At 37.0% G+C, this 17,837-nt stretch overlaps 1 protein-coding gene across 2 annotated transcripts in view; it reads right to left on the bottom strand.

Moving 5' to 3' along the window:
- Window positions 1-17,837, bottom strand: part of GLRA3 (glycine receptor alpha 3) — a 177,604-nt gene that overhangs the window by 18,831 nt on the left and 140,936 nt on the right. The gene's annotated exons all lie outside the window — the stretch shown is intronic.

The following is a 17,837-nucleotide window of genomic DNA, read 5'->3' as shown; positions in this document are numbered from 1 at the left end:
TTTTAATAGGAACAGTGATGCCTTGTTCTTCACAGTGTATCAAATCAGGAGGCACTTGTTGATCAGTTGGTTAAGGTGTTGTCTACTAGGTTTCTCCACTATAAAGTTACTAGTTTGCCTTCGTGTGGGGATGATTTGAAACTACATAAATATCCTGTTACTCTTTAAACTTGCACTCTCTAGACACTGATGATGCTTGCCTGAATCCATTAGTACAATGGTGGTTTCCAAATGGTGATTTTCTAATTCTATCATTTCATCTACATTTATTAGTTAGCATTATATAGTAATTACTGGAAAGTTTCTGTCTGCCACATTTGTTTATCCATTTATTTATTTATATATTTCATATTGACTAATGAATAATGGTTTTGTTCAATGGGTTATAATACATTAACATCACTATTTGCATTATCCAGATTGGGTCAGTAGGAGCCCCTAGATGTTAGCCCATATATGCTTTTGGCAAGTCTCCATCATGATTTGATACTTCTTTACTTTCAGGCACAAGGTATTCCAGATTCTTCTTGTACTTTTCCTGTTCCAGTCCTTGACTGAGCCCTTTGTCCAAGAATTCTTTCTTTAGTGGAGAACAGCTTTTAGAAACCAAGATCTGGACACTAGATATGCTCATCGCTTCCTGGGTGCCACTGCTTCTAGGCCCTCTTAGCAGACAGAGCTAGGAATTTTATCTATCTGTCTATCTATCTATCTATCTCTATATGACATATATATAAGACATATATCGTGTAATATAATTTTATAATTATATATAATATATAATTATATATTATATATAATTATATACTTTTATATAATAATATGTAGTCATGTGTCACTTACTGATGGGGATGCATTCTAAGAAATGCATGGTTAGGCAATTTCATAATTGTACAAACATCATAGAGTGTACTTACATAAACCTAGATGGTATAGCCTACTACACACCTAGGCTATATGGTACTAATCTTATGGGACCACCATTGTATATGTGGTTCGTTGCTGACTGAAACATTGTTATGCGGTGCATGACTGTAAAATTATGTAATATATATATATATACACACACACACATATACATACAAAACATATCTATCTATCTATCTATCTATCTATCTATCTATCTATCTATCCTCTATCTCTCTGTTTATATTTAAAACATGAATTCACACTGCTATTTGAAGTTCCAATTCTATGCCCCAGGGTTCATTCTAGCCTTTACCCTTTCCATATATACCCTTTTTCTGACAGTGAGAAAAGTGGCTCCCATTATCTTCAACATGTATTTGATTATTCTCCCTGTATATAACTAATATCTTAGTTCTGCTGGCCACCCCCAGCCTGAGCCCCGTTGGCCCCAGCTGCCTCATTGGTTCTGGCACCACACCTGAGGGCCCCACTGGCTACCTCAGTCCCGACCATCTTCTTCACTCCTGGACTCTGGTCTCACCAGCCCCAGCCAGGGTCCTTGACCCTAACCACCTCCTTAGCTCCATAGGGTCTTTCTGTCTCCTGTCACCTCAAAGGAAAGGGAGAAAAGAGAAAGAAAGGGAAAAGAACAGAAAGAACAGAGAACTTTAAAAATTATTATTTTTAAGAAAAAAAAACACAACAATAGGTGAAAGGAAGGGAAGAGTAAAGGAAGAGATAGGCCCTTATTTCCTAGAAACAGACTCATACGGATCTAAGACCTTTGGAGGGAAAAATTCAGTAACCTTTAAGAAACTGCTTTAATATTGCTTTCAGGTTAATGGGGCAGTGATTTGAGGTTGTAATTGAACAAATATTGCTGTATACGTCAATTGCTCAAGGATGAAAGTTTACTTTGAGTTTTAGTGTCCTTTCTTATGGTATATGTGTATGTCCTACACAAAGTGTTATACCATGCAAGCAATATCAGTAAAATCATTACCTTTTGCGGAGTGAACATGAGATAATTCATTTTGTTGCATATCTTAGACGTGTGGAAAAAAAAATTCTCTCATTTGCCGAGAATTAGAATTAAGAATGAGAGACATTGATGAGAAGTATTTTTTTTCCAGGTTTCCCTGGGAAATGGACAATTACCTAGAAGTTTGCTTCCCCACTGATAGAAATAAATGTCCCTTCCCCAAGAAGATGTGGATCCAGGAGAGCAGAGGGCCAGGCTAGATGCAAGAAAAGATGCACTAACTACCTCTGTGGACCCAGCAAAAGTTATCTTGAGGATCAAAACCTTACACTTTGGAAACTTGACTGTTTTTATGCTGTTTGTATCTTCTATATTTTTTTCTTTCTTATCATCCTTAATATTTAGTGAAGTTATTTTTGTCAAATGTCAGCCTGTGGAAATCTTAGTCAAAGTTAGATTATGTTTTAAAATGGGAAGTGGCTCAAAATTTGGGGGAAAGTTATGGTGGAGGGAGCAGCAAATAAAGTAAGAAAAAACCTCCCTCTCACCTTTCCCAGTTGGCCCTTCAGGTCTCAGGCTAGAATTTGCCCAGGTCTGATTCAGAATCCTATGGCATCTGTGCTTACCTGAGCATGTTGCATTGTAATTGCTTATTTCTTGTTCTCATTCTGTTTAGAGTGTGAACTCTTGAAGGGCAGATGGCATGTCTGTTTTGTTCGCCATCACAATAGTGTTTGGCACATGTGTACATAGTTGCTGATTGAATGGGCAGATGAATGAAGGTATAAAATGTTAAAATATGGGGAAGAGTGAATCATAGATGATTCATATGGAGATTCACTTTTTGGAATGATGCTCTGTTAATACCTTAGATTAGATCGATTTTCTTTTAAAAAGAGGTCATTTCTTGACACTTCCAATGGTGTCAACTTACAAATGAAATATGCCAACAAAGGAACCCTCTGCATCGCCTCCTGTATCTTATGTATGAGTGTTGCTGATCAGAATGATCTCTATTGAGCAAGGAGAAATATGCCTCTGTTTTATTTAACCCCATGCTAGTGTCCATCTGTTTGTATAGATTTAAATCTCATATGTTCTGTAATTATGCCAGAAATTTCTGGCTGCCCTCAAATACATACAGTCCTGGAAGATGTAATACAGCTTTCAAAGGCACTGTCTCAAGCTACACCATTCCTGGAAGAATATGACTCATAAAGTATGTGCGCATTCTTTAACAACCTGAATCTATAATGACATGAACCAAAGAAATTAAAGCAGAAATTTAATTTCCATATTAATCCAATGAATGTTTTCAATGACAACAGACATAGGCAAACATCATTTGTGCTTTTCAGGGTTCTGCTCATTGTGAACAGCTCTTGAGTACGGAGCTTTAAAAGCCTTTCCTCATCCTCTCCTCTGACTCTCTTCAACAATTTCAACTCTTTTTCTCCTCCAGCACCCTCTCTGCCAAGTACAGCAAACAGAGGGCCTGGCAGGTTTGGAAATTTGAGGCTAGTAACTCTAAAATAAAGACAGTAGTTCTTACTCCAGCACAATCACAACACACTCATGACATACAACATACTCCCCGTGTGATTCAGAATTATCACTTCTTTCCACTCCCTACTGCCTGCTGTCCTTTGGGGCAGTCACATTGCAATCTAGTTCATTCCTCTGGACCACCTTGCCAACAGTCCCATCATCCATTGTGCTGTTGGAACCCTGATTCTATTTTAAGCAACAATCTCTCCTTAGCATTACTCCTTGAATACAATGGTATGAGAAAATAAAACCTAAATGTTTACTCATTAGATGCACCAGTCAGGAGGCCCTTTGTCCTGGAAGCCACTCCAAAGCCACCCTGTGGAAGACTGCTTCCTCTTGATCATGCTCTTCCCATGGCTCCTGTGACTCATGTTCTACAGGTTTCCCTCCCTCCACTCTACGCCACTCTACTTTGTGGACCCTTCTTCCTTTGGGATATGGCTGGCGCCTCTTCTGTTCTCACTCTGAAACTTCTCACTAGTGGACTTTATCTATTACTATGGATTCAATTCCTCTTCTCTCCTCATGAACCCCAAATCTCTATTTCCTGACTAGACCTTTCTCTAGCCAGGATCTTACTTGACAGCACCTTTTGGATGTTTCATGCTCCTCAAACTTAATCTGACTATCTGACTAAAAAAAAACTATGAATCTCTACCAAACTCCCCTCAAAAAACAGCAAAGAAAACACAGCTGCCTCTGCCTTCTCTTTAAAGGTCTGCACTCTGTTTGAGTGGTTCAACCCCAAACCCAGGAGTCTTCTCACTCCCTCATATCAAAGACCCTATAGTTATAGGTAACTATACTTTCTTGCTATTTCTCAAATTTATCATTTTCAGTCCTCTCCTACCGCCATCACATTAATATAATCTGTTTATCAGTCTCTTAAATCTATCCTTGGCACAACAAATAGTGATTATTTTTAAGTGCAAATCTGATTGCCTCTCCTTCTACTTAAAACTCTTCATTTACTTTCTATTAGTTTAAAATCCAACATCTGTCTTATGGTGTTTAAAGCCCTGTGTGAATGGCCACCAGCTTACTTCTCTTACCACATGCATTCATTCATTTTTTTTTTTCCATGCAACATTTAGTGAACACCATTGATGTACCCAAGTGCTGTTCTTAGTGTTGTAGTTATGGAGATGAGTAAGACAGCCAAGATCCATCTTTAAGGGAACTTACATTTAAGTTGGGGAAAACATGCAATAAAAAATAAATACGTAAATAAAGATAATTTAAGAGAAGTGCAATAAAGAAACTACAATAGGGTAATGGGAAGAGAAGGACAGGGCGAAGGGTGCTGTGTTAGATGGGGATGGTCAGTGAAGGCCTCTTTCAGTATGTGATAATTACCACTTTATGTCACTTTCTTACTTGCTTATTATGCTCTGGTTATACTATCCTTCCTTTAGTTCTTGGAACTTGAAAGCGATTGACAAGCTCTATCCTGCCTCAGCAGCTTTGTACTCCCTATTACTTCTGTCTGGAACACTCCTTCTTTTGAGTAACTGCTGTTTATCCTTCAGGAGTCAGCTTAAAAGCCACATTCCCAGGGAAACCTCCAAATGCCCAGACCAGGACAGCCCTTCTTACCTTCCTACCTCCACTTTCCTCATAGAACCCCTTTCTCAGATCACTCATTACAATTGTAATCATATTTATTTGGAGGTAGTTCCTACAAGGTGACTGCTGGATGATACCACTTGAATGTCTCACCTTCAGTTAATTACTGTATTCCGCAATCCCTAAATGCTTTCTATTTTCCAAAAAGTTTGGTTAGAGGGATGAAAAAATGAGTATGTTCTTGAAGACTTCAAGGTGAAATGTCTATACTGATATTTTAACAAAGTATGCGTTGATAGCAAACACTAAATAATTCATCTTCTTGTTGACCTTGCCCTACGTGCTGACATTATCCATTTATGTATCTTTCTCCTTTTAGGCTAGTATATCCCATGAGCTAAGACAAGGGCCAGATCTTATGCATCTTTGTAATTTATAGGACCTAGCACAGTGTTTCTTATACTACAGGCTCTCAGATAATGTTGAATTCATTGACCAATATGGAGTGACCTGTAATCATTGGCCATTTATTATTTGAGAAATAATTATAATAATTAACATGCCAGGAAATGTGTTTAGTAGTGTCCATAGAACTACTGAATGTTCTTAGAAATTGTCCAAAGTAAGACTTTTAATCCTTACAAGCACTGAGGAAACTATTCCCGTTTTAAAGATGAGGAGACAGAGGACAGTAAAATAACTTGCCACATAGCTACTGCTGTAGACTAAATATGTCCCTCCAAAATTCAGATGTTGAAATCTAACCCCAAGGTCACGGTGTTAGGAGGTGTGGGCTTTGGGAAGTGATTAGGTCATGAGGGCAGAATCCTCATGAATGGGATTAGTGCCCTTATAAAAAGAACCTCAGAGAGCTCCCTCACCCCTTCCACCATGAGAGGACACAGTGAGAAGATGGCCATCCATGAACCAGGAAGCGGGCTTTCATCAGACACTGAATCTGCCAGTACCTTGAACTTGGACTTCCCAGGCTCAGAACTGTGAGAAATAAATTTCTGTTGTCTATAAGCCACCCCGTCTATGGTATTCTGTTATAGCAATCTGAACGGACAAAGACAGCTACCAAGTTGCAAAGCTAGGATGTGAATACAACTAATCCAGCTCCAGAGCCCATAAACTTAACCACTATTCTATATCACCTAGTTATTAGGCTGCTTCTGTTTAAGCTACCACTGCAATTTAACAACTGTGAACACACTAAGTAGGAATAACTCTCTATATCTTAATAGTCTAGCTTAATATTAGCTTTTATCTGATAGTTAAGAGTGAACTCAGTACTCAAAATACATATTGTAAGGTCCTCTGTATTTGCTGGTTCTGATCCTAAAATCTGACAATCACCTTCCTAGCAGACAATGTAGAAAAGGAGCCATGAGCACTGTATTTACCACATAAAACCAAACTAGTTGCTCTGGGGAAGCTAAACTAGATCAGGGAAACATTTTATCCTCTGAAGTACAATGAAGTCCCATCAACAGCATTCTTATATTAATTATAATGAAGTGTTTTGAGACCTGGGAGCCCATTGCCTACTTGCCATGTGATAACCTAGGAAGAGATCAGCTTGATAAATTATCATTGGAGTGTGCAGAGCTAGGTTACTGCAAGGCCTTCTTTTTTTTATTCTAAAAAACAAGTTTTATAATGTAGGGAAAGGAATATAAGCATCATATGTTCCTTAGACTTCTTATGTCATTGTTTTTCCAGAAAAATTACCCATTCATTCTACTTTGCAATGTTATCATTAGAAAATAGAGAAAGTCTGCTTCTTGTGTCCACATATTGGATTTTATCATTATTAATCATTCTGGTTATAAAGATTGGAATGAAGTGCCTGTGGCTCTGGGAAGCAGTCATGTTCCAGGAGCTTGCCTAAGCGTGGATTTCTTTACATCCACCCTTCTGATGATACAAAGAAGTGGGTATAAGGAGGAGTCAAGCTAGGATATAATACAGTAACAAACAATCCCCAAATCTCACCGGCTTGAAACAACAAAGGACACTCTATGTCCACTTTGAGTTGAATGGTGACTCTGGACGACGAGTGTTGTCATTGTCATCCTCACTGTGACCTCAGCTGATGGGGCGATCACTATCTGGAACACTGGCAGCAGCCATAGCAGAGGAAAACCAGGGCACTGATGGGTCTCATGTTTGGTAATAAATCCTTCAGGCTAGAAGTGGCACAGGTCACTGTGCTCAAAACTCATTACCAGAACTACTCACAGGCAGCCTGACAACAAGAGAAGGGAGAGGTACAGACCCACCACACGCCTGAAAGGGCGAAAAAGCCACGTGAGTGGCAGAGGCAGTGGGGGTGGAGAAATTTCTACTATTTGTACTTTTGAAACAAAAATAAGGGCCCTACGAGTACAAGATTGAGGACAAGTGTGGATTATAATCTGATCACTGTAGGATATCTTGAATAGAAAATGAAAGCAGCATTGTTAAAGAGCAAAACTCACTGTTTTATAGAAAGGAGCTGTTAATTAGTTAGAGTGTGACATAGAAAAAGAAACTTCCCCTGAGCTTTAGCCCAAATTCCTCAAACTATAGTGTCAGGTCAGAGTTCATTAGAATCAATCATAGGGGGTACAAAAAATAGAGTTCAGGTAGTGCTCGGAAGTACTACCTTAATCTAGGACAGAAAATAGATTATCTAGATGGTGGAGAGTAAAGACAGGCAAGGTTGCAAGCCAAATTCAGGCATGAGAATGAGTTTGCTTGCACGGCACAGTGTCTCAGAAAAAAAAAGAATATGCTTCTAAGTATGGAATGCACCTCAACAGGTAACTCAAGTACTTATACCCATCCTTTATCAATTATACGAGACCACTTTGTTCCCTTATTTGTGCATATGCCCTCTGAAGCCATTTGATTTCGTGCTCTCTGATTCAGAGGAAACGATGAGTTGCATATATTTCAAGCAATCCTTCATAAATAAATTCACTTTTACGCTAGCTTTTGGTAAGATTGTTGAATAGCAACAATTTTAGATTATATTCCTTTATGAGTACATTGGGTGAGCTATATTATAAGTATGGCACCATATGCTGTAGTCAGGAGGCCTGATAAGATACATGGCCTTACCTTACTCCAGACAAGTGGTCAAAAGGATTGCCTCAGGACCAATACTGTCCTGTACCATAGCTCATAGATGACAGTGCATTAACTGGTAAATATTTATTAGATTATAACCCAGACTACTAAATTATAGTAAATTATACTTACTAAATTATAAATTATAACCCAGACTACTATTAATGAATAGTTTCTAGAAATAGAAATTTATAATGCATTTACAAGCAGCACAGCTTTTAAGAACAAGAAAGTGATTAAACAAGAACCTGGAGTTTGAATCACAAAATCTCATGCAAACTGACATGTAGGCACTCTATATGGTTAGTTTTCCAGGAACCACTTGAGAGTGAATATTTTGTCAATTCTTTTCTCAATCTAAATTTGCTTTTTATCTGAAAAAGGTACAACAAAACATCCCAGTGTATTGCTTTTGATAGCTGAAATAGACCTTTGAATACAGTAATTTGTTCTATCTTGAATGAGTCAATCCTACTGGATTCTCCCAGTTCCTTAGAACTGTCAAACTGTGATGGGTAATTCTGACTGTAGAATTGAGTCAGGTGACTCAAGCCTAGAGCTAAATGCTTTTTCTCTGAGATATGCTGAAAAATTTCCTGCTTGTGTCATGGCTTTTTTCTAGGGATTTTATTTTGTATCACATTGCCTATTTGCTAATCTTTGGTTTTATAAAATCCAAATTGTAGTACACTTAATCCTACATTTCTCCCTAGTGTAAAACCTGTATAAGAATTTTGCATTTTGTAATGTTTATAGGAAAAAATATTAGTCTTCAAATCATTTTGAGCTTTATTTAAGACCTAAAGCCAGCAAGAGAATGGAATAAGACCAAAGGAAAAGAATAAACAATGTTTTAAAAACAGGTGTTGAAGTGGGATGAAGCTGATATTGAAAAAGCAAAAGGAACCTTCTGGAGGACTGTTTTCTTGGGGCACTAGGCAGTGAGTCACACCGCATGGAATTTTATGAGCTTTGACGTTTATCATCCTGGGGGGCACCTCACAACAGCAGAGTCCCACTGATGTCACGTTCATACTGATTATGATCCTCACAACTCTTAATAAATGAATGATGCTTTAAACACAATATTTATTTTTCACATAAATATTTTTATTTTAAGAGGTGAAATGTAACAGAGAATCGTAATAGCAGAGCTACATTATTTCCAAAGGGACGAACTTGACCAATTCCTCCAGTCACCAGATAGGAAACGTGCAGTAAAAAAGGCTAAGGGATTTTGAAAGGTCACCCAGTCACCTCTGACTTCTGCTTCAGTTACGGGATTTTTCCACTGTCTTTTCTATAGGACATGACTCTTATGTTTAACACTTAGATGAAACCGTAAAATCTAGATGTTGCTGGAAATGCTTCTTAGATGCATGCTATTAGTTGCTGGCATTTCTTAACATATCTTTTTTAACTTGCTCAGTTAAAGTTGAATTATAGTTGTGACTTCTCTCTCCTCTGCAGTTTTGTATTGGGGGTTTTGCATTTCTGCAACATCATCCTTATTGTAACCACACACCTTCCTATTCTCTTTTTTCCTGAGATCTAAGATCTTAATTTATAAATTCAAACAGGAATTATGAAGACAGATAAGCCTATAAGGTGCTCTTCAACACTGATTTTAGGACCAAAGTCGTCTTTTTTTTTTTTTTAACTGTTTGGTAACCTTTATTTTTATTTATTTAATTTAAAAAATTTATTTATTTATTTTATTGTGGTAACATTGGTTTATAACATTGTATAAATTTCAGGTGTACATCATTATACTTCTATTTCCGCATAGATTACATCATGTTCACCACCCAAAGACTAATTACAACCCATCACCACACACATGTGCCTAATCATCCCTTTTGTCCTCCTTCCTATCCCCTTTCCCTCTGGTAACCACCGATCCAATCTCTGTCTCTATGTGTTTGTTGTTGCTATTATCTTCTACTTAGGAGCGAGATCATACAGTATTTGACCTTCTCCCTTTGACTTATTTTGCTTAGCATAATACCCTCAATGTCCATCCATGTTGGCACAAATCGCTGGATTTCATCGTTTCTTATGGCTGAGTAGTATTCCATTGTATATATATACCACATCTTCTTTATCCATTTGTAGGACCAAATTCTTTGTTCCACTGGTGAAAGGGGAGTTTTATGTCCATTTTTGTCTGTCAGGAGGGTTTGTGATACGATTCTACAATATATGTGAATGCACTAAAGGGAGTTTAAGACATTATTTAGGTAAAAATGTCTCAAAGTTGCGTATATATCTTTTGTTTTTAAATTTAGTTTGATGCCAAAGCCATTGTATTACGTCATTTCAAAAAAATTTTAAACTTTGTAATTTGATCATATACTTTTTCCTAACTGTGCTCTCAGATTTAAGAATTGATGCAGTGACTCTGTCTCTATGTCAACTACAGAGGACATGCTTGATAATCGTTAAGTTTCAGTTTGATGAGATCTAGTAAGCCTAGTAAATGTAAGTTCCAAGATCAAATGTAGAACCAGAGATATCTGTCAATTTCTATTCTTCATATGATAGGATCCACCTATGGTTAGGAATTATGTACTTACAGATAATAGATAAAACACTAATAAAATTGGATGACATTCACATGCATTATATCTTGTGATTTTAACAAAAATGGTATGAATAAATGATTCTTTCATTTTCTGTGCACTTTTTTCCCCCAAGAAAATGTAATATGGAATGAAATTATTGTATGTTCAATGAAAATTTTAAAAAATTAAGTTAAATATATTGCTCACATCAAATATTGTATTATAAAGTTAAATTTACTTATTGAATATTTTGTTACATTAATAAATTAAAAAAGACCCCACTTGCATCATATTTGTGCTGAACTTGAAGTAATTTTAGTTAACTATATCTTGAATAGATATTAGAATCTTATATTTAAATGGTGAGGACCAAAACATTACTGACAGTAATAGTTATTAATTGCTATATTAATAGAAAAATCTGATTATTATGTAGCCCCCTCTCCTTCATTTACATTATTGCTAACATTTACAACTTTCCTTTAAAACTTCAGGGTATATATTTTTTTATTTTTTTTGTGAGGAAGATCAGCCCTGAGCTAACATCCATGCCAATCCTCCCCTTTTTGCTGAGGAAGACTGGCACTGGGCTAACATCTGTGCCCATCTTCCTCCACTTTATATGGGACGCCACCACAGTATGGCCTGACAAATGGTGCATTGGTGCACACCCGGGGTCCAAACCTGGGCTGCCAGCAGCAGAGCGCGCGCACTTAATTGTTGTGCCATGGGGCCAGCCCCTGTAGGGTATATTTTTGAGAAGAATGAGGACATACTTTTTGAGAAGAATGAGAACTAATTAGATAAGAATACAATAATGAATACAAATTCTTCATTTTTCTTCCCATCCCCTGTGTTTTTTAGTGTAATGCCACATATAGATCTTTGCATGCCCACATAATCATGGTATCTAAATAAAAATATAACAGTTCAATTTACATTTCTAATAGTTGTAACCACTTCTATAGTTGGCATCTTTATGAAGAATAAAAACTTGATATGAAAGCTATCTTTGTTAGGTTTTCTAAGAACCACTGTTTTTATTGTACTGTAAGGTAGATATATGCTATATTTAAATTCTTTTTCATTAATTTGGTGATTCTCAGAGCAAAAATAAGGTTCTGCACAAGTAAAGAGTGATTCAATTGAGTTTTTACATTCTCTTTAGGGAGAGGTGAAAAAAATGACAAATTCTTGCTTTTCAAGTTAAGACTAAGTACTAAGTAAATGTTTAAAAGCTCACATTGTCTTTAAATATCAGCATAATATTTACTCAATAGACACATATTATGTACTGATTTAGGCTCTGAGGATAGAAATACCTAAAAGACAGTTTGTCCTCTCAAAAAGCTACTTCCGGGGGGTTTCACAGACAAATAAATGAGGAAAAAATTGAGAAGAAATTGTTCAGGATAAACAGCTTTTGGCGCAGAATTTGCAATTTTCATAGGCTACAGGCTTCTGAGATTTTTGAAATATTTAATTGATTAGCCACTTTGGACATTTCAAAGTTTTCTTATTTTTTAATGATTAGTAGCTCTGTTCTGAATGAGATAGCCACAGCGGTGGGGGCGGAGTGGGAGAAATCCACACAGAATCTTCCAGGGATTTCTCCCTCTTTCCTCTCTTTATCCCTTCTTCCCCTCCTGTTTTCTTAAGTGTTTACTAATATGGCAGAGACTGGTCTAAGAAAGGAGACAAAGTTTTAGCAAATCATTGTCCCGGAGGTAGATAAGATTGTTTGTTCATAATCCCTTTTTTCCTCCTTTCTCTCCAAGGCTTCCCTGTGGGTGGAGTACACTCCCCACCCCCCTGGACTTTGGGTTTGGCTAGGAGACTAGTATGATTTATGGAATGAGAACAGAAGTGGCTGTGTGCCAATTTTGAGCAAAAACTTTGCATGTTTCTGCTCGCCTTCTTGCTTTCCCGCACTTCTCCGTGGAAAGAGCCTGCTACCAGTAGCTGCAGTCCCAAAACGGGGAGACACAGGGAGCAGACCTGAGCCAACTCTGCAGCCTAGATCCAAGCCCATCCTAAGTTAGCCAATCTCTGATGAGCCCAGAAGAGACACAGGTAACTCACAGGCCTCTGAGAAAGAATAAATGTGGTAAACCATTGAGACTTGGGTACTGTTATTTACACAGAATAATTGCAACCTAACTGCATTGAAACAGTCCCTATAGCCCCATAAATCTCATAATATATTGTGTTAAGAGCTAGGGTTTGAATGAACTTGGAATCCAGAGGTTCCCTCACTTCTGCCAAATTTGTTTCTGGGTGGGTGAATGTGTGTGTGTGTGTGTGCATGCACACACACATCTGTTTGTTTAACATGCTAAGATCAAAAGTCTCTGATGTGATAATAGGTTTGAAGCTCATTTTTAAAAGATAAACTAGTGTGTACATGGTGATACTTGTGTACTTCTGCAGATGATACAAAACAGAAAACATGCACCAAAGCTGGTCCTTATGAATCAGAATGAAAAAAACTATGGGAGTAGGTCTCTAATAGGAAATAATCTTGAGAAGCAGAAAAGAAAGGGAAGGTATATTGCTGTGTACCCAAGATATTCCCAGAGTTCCCTGATGTGGATTCTTTCTAGAACCTGTAGTTTCCAAATTAAAATGATATTTTGTCCCCTCTACTGATTTTCTCTATTCATACCCATTCCCATACTTAATAAAAAATATAATTCCCTCTGTGCCAACATCTTAACTAGGTATTAGTATATATCAAATATATACTCAAAAATAATTGAATGATTATTACTCTCCTCTCTTTCACTCCTGATTAAAACCTAATTCTCCCAAGAAGGATTGCTTCTCCACCTGTAAAAAAAAAAATCACAAAATGTTGGGATCTCAAAGAGTTTGGGAGAAAGTTTTAGGGTGAGTGGGTCTTGCCTTTAACTAAACTAGCGAAGCTATTCTGTGTATAGGGGAGAGATGGCCCTGGAGGAGAGAAGGAGAGAGGAGACTTTGAATATTTAGGTCCATTTCTACCTGGAAGAGGAGGGCCAGCCACAAATACATCTTCTTTTCCCCTCTTTCTGGGCTTTCTTTTATTCCTAGTAAACTCACCTCTGGTCTGCTTCCCTATCCATCTATAGTTTATTCCCTGAAGTCTGAGGCCTAGGTGTCCCTGGTCAGAACCTTGGAAGTTCTGACTTTATGGCTGTTCCACGTGGTTGTCTTATAAACATTTCAAAGTTAACACGCTCAACCTCAGGTCAGTTACCTCCCCCAAACTCCTCCATCAGTAACTGTCACCTCTCCTTGCCCAGTCTCTCACTTGAATGCCACCCTTGATTCCTGCATTTCCTTTAGTCCTCAATGCCCAGTTCTGAAGCAAATCCTGTCTATTTCACCTCCAAATACATTATCACCCAAAACATCTACCTCTTTCTAAATCCATCTGCTACTCTCCACCTCTGCTGCTACCAATCCAGCCAGACCATCATCTGGCTACAATAGTTGCCCTGAAGTTTCTCTGCTTCCACTTGTACCTCTTCTGTCTGATCTTCACATGGAAGTCAGAGTGATCACTCCTCTTATTAAAATCCTTCCAAAACCCACCCAAAATAAGCTTAATGCTTACCAAGTTCTGTAAAACCCTCCATGATATGGCTCCACGATCACTGCCATTTTTTCTCACTCACTCTTCCCCAAGCACACAGTGTTAGGAAGTGTTCCTAAAGTTATACAACTTTGAAAAATTGCTGGCAATAGAATGCATTGTCACTCTCTTCTGGCTACCTGATGCAGGCACTGCAGAAATGTCAAATATTTCCAAGTTCCAAGAGATGAATCGTAGGCGTCTATCATGACACTGTAGAGGCCAACGCAACAGAAAATATCAGAGAGGGATCTCAGCTCTGTAGTTCTCAAGGTGCTGGCTAAGTATAGTCTTTGAGGATTTTTACTCTGAGTCTTACTTGACTGATTTCCAAGCTCCTTCTTATCCTATAGGAGATGTATTGGGAGAGACCCTGGACAAAACACCATGCAATTATCATAAGTTAATGATTTATTATTTCTTCCTCCTATGTCTGATAATCCTATTGTTTTCCTGAATTTTTGTTTTCCTGCTTCCTAGATTTTGTCAGTAGGAGAATGATGAATGTTTCAGTGGCAAGACTTTCAGGCATCTAAGCCTTCTTTTGTGAGGTTGAGAGTAGTAGATCTTAAGGTGCACGGTTTCAGACATCTGTTCCTAAATGCAAGTGTGAGCCCTTGCCTCTTGCCTTTCTAGCCCCCAAAATCACAGAATTAGAACTACATTTTTCAAGAGATTTTCTACTCTTTTGAATGATCTCCTCCAATAGGTTAATTGTTGTTTATCCCTGGACTTTAGCATTTGCCTTCTTGAATTCTAATGTACATAATGGAATATGCTCAACTTCCCATTGCTTAACTATCACAAAGCCTAAGGTGATATGGTCACCTTCTCTTAAGATACCACTTTACTAATCAATTCCTTTTTGTGGGTCAAAATTAAATCTATCACGTCTCCAGTGCTCATTGTGAGAGATGCAGAGGTTTTGCATACATTTATGTGTATAATTGAACTCCTGGCTGAAAATTAATTTCTTCCCTGAAATCATGGTGAAATTAATGCCTTTTAAAAAATCTTTCCTATTTCTTGAGAAAAAGTATCAAGTCATCCCAGACCTTTCTTTCCTTTTGAAAAAAATCTTGTGTCTCCATTTTGTTTTTTCAATTTATTGCTTGCTTTATTTCTGTTTCCTCCACTCAAATCTCCATGCTCTCCCAATTCTGCCTTAATCTATGTATCCAAATGCCTTTATTCTGTCCCTCATAGAAGCTGTAACTTCCTGAAATGGAGCATTTTGCACTCCTCTTTCTGGTTGACAACTGACAGAATGAATGAGCTTTCATTTCTATTTAGCTCATGAGGAAAATCAATGAGCAAATATCTTCTCCCATTCAGTAGGTTGCCTTTTTGTTTTGTTGATGATTTCCTTTGCTGTGCAAAAGGTTTTTAATCTGATGTAGTCCCATTTGTTTATCTTTGCTTTCATTGTCCTTGCCTGAAGAGACATAGCCAAAAAATATTGCTAAGACCAATGTCAAAGAATTTACTGTCTATGTTTTCTTCTAGAAGTTTTATGGTTTCAGGTCTTGCATTTCAGTCTTTATTTCATTTTGAGTTTATTTTCCTATATGGTGTAAGAAAGTGGTCCAGTTTCATTTTTTTCCATGTAGCTGTCCAATTTTCCCAACACCATTTATTAAAGGGACTGTCTTTTCCCCATTGTATATTCTTGCCACCTTTGTTATAGATTAATTGACCATATAAGTGTGGGTTTATTTCTGGGCTCTCTATTCTGTTCCATTGATCTATGTGTCTGTTTTCATGTCAGTACCATACTGTTTTGATTACTATAGCTTTGTAGTATAGTTTGAAATCAGGGAGCGTGATACCTCCAGCTTTGTTCTTTTTTCTCAAGATTGCTTTGGCTATTCAGAGTCTTTTGTGATATGATAAAAACTTTTAGATTATTTGTTCTAGTTCTATGAAAAATTCCTTCTGTATTTTGATAGGGATTGCATTGAATCTGTAGATTACTTTGGGTGGTATGGACATTTTAACACTATTAATTCTTCTAATCCATGAACATAGTATATCTTTCCATTTATTTGTGTCATTTTCAATTTCTTTCCTTAGTGTCTTATAGTTTTCAGAGTACAGGTCTTTCACCTCCTTGGTTAAATTTATTCCTATGTATTTTATTCTTTTTGATGTAATAGTATATGGGATTGTTTTCTTAATTTCTCTTTCTGTTAGTTTGCTATTAGTGTATATAAATGCAACAGATTTCTGTATATTAATTTTTATCCCTGCAACTTTACTGAACTCACTTATTAGTTCTAATAGTTTTTTGGTGGAGTGTTTAGGGTTTTCTATATACAGTATCATGTCATCTGCAAACAATGATAGTTTTACTTTTTCCTTTCCAATTTGTATGACTTTTTTTTCCCCTTTCTGATTGCTGTTGCTAGGACTTCAAATACTATGTTGAATAAAAGCGGTGAGAGTGAGCATCCTTGTCTCTTTCTTGATCTTAGAGGAAAAGCTTTCAGCTTTTCACCATTCAGTATGATGTTAGCTGTGCGTTTGTCATATATGGCCTTTATTATGTTGAGGGTACATTTCCTCAACCTCCACTTTGTGGAGAGTTTTTATCATAAATGAATGTTGAATTTTGTCAAATGCTTTTCTGCATCTGTTGATATGATCATATGATTTTTATCCTCCTTTTTTAAAGTGGTGTATCACATTGATTGATTTGCAGATGTTGAACCATCCTTGCATCCCTGGAATAATCCCACTTGCTCATGGTGTATGATCTTTTTAATGTATTGTTGGAGAAGATATTTGCAAATTATATATCTGATAAGGAGTTAATATCCAAAATATATAAAGAACTCATACAACTCAACATCAAAAAAAGAAACAATCTAATTAAAAAATGGCAGAGGACATAAATAGACATTTTTGCAAAGAAGATATACAGATGGTTAACAGACACATGAAAAGATACTCAACATCATTAATCATCAGAGAAACGCAAATCAAAGTCATAATGATATGGAAGCAACCTAAGTGTCTACTGATAGATGAATGAATAAAGAAGATGTGGTATATACATCTATATATACAATGGAATATTAGCCATAAAAAAATGAAGTCCTGCCATTTGAGACAATATGGATGGATCTAAAAAGTATTATGCTAAGTGAAATAAGTCAGACAAAGACAAACACCATATGATTTCACTTATATGGGGAATCTAAAAAAACAGAAACAACACAAATGAACAAAGAAAACAAAACAGAAACAGACTCATAGATACAGAGAACAAACTGGTGGTTGCTAGAGGGGAGAGGGTGGTGGGACGGGCGAAATAGGTGAAGGGGATTAAGAGGTACAAACTTCCAGTCATAAAATAAATAAGTTACAGGGATGTAATGTACAGCATAGGGAATATAGTCAATCATATTGTAATAACTTTGTGTGGTGACAGATGGTAACTAGACATATTGTGGTGATTATTTCATAATGTATAAAAATATTGAATCACTTTGTTGTATACCTGAAACTAATATAATACTGTATGTTAATA

This window comes from Ceratotherium simum, chromosome 12, assembly GCF_057802395.1.
Source record: "Ceratotherium simum simum isolate JZ-2026a chromosome 12, ASM5780239v1, whole genome shotgun sequence".
NCBI lineage: Eukaryota > Metazoa > Chordata > Mammalia > Perissodactyla > Rhinocerotidae > Ceratotherium > Ceratotherium simum.
The sequence above is the reverse complement of the archived record's forward strand: the minus strand, read 5'-3'. Positions and strand labels throughout refer to the sequence as shown.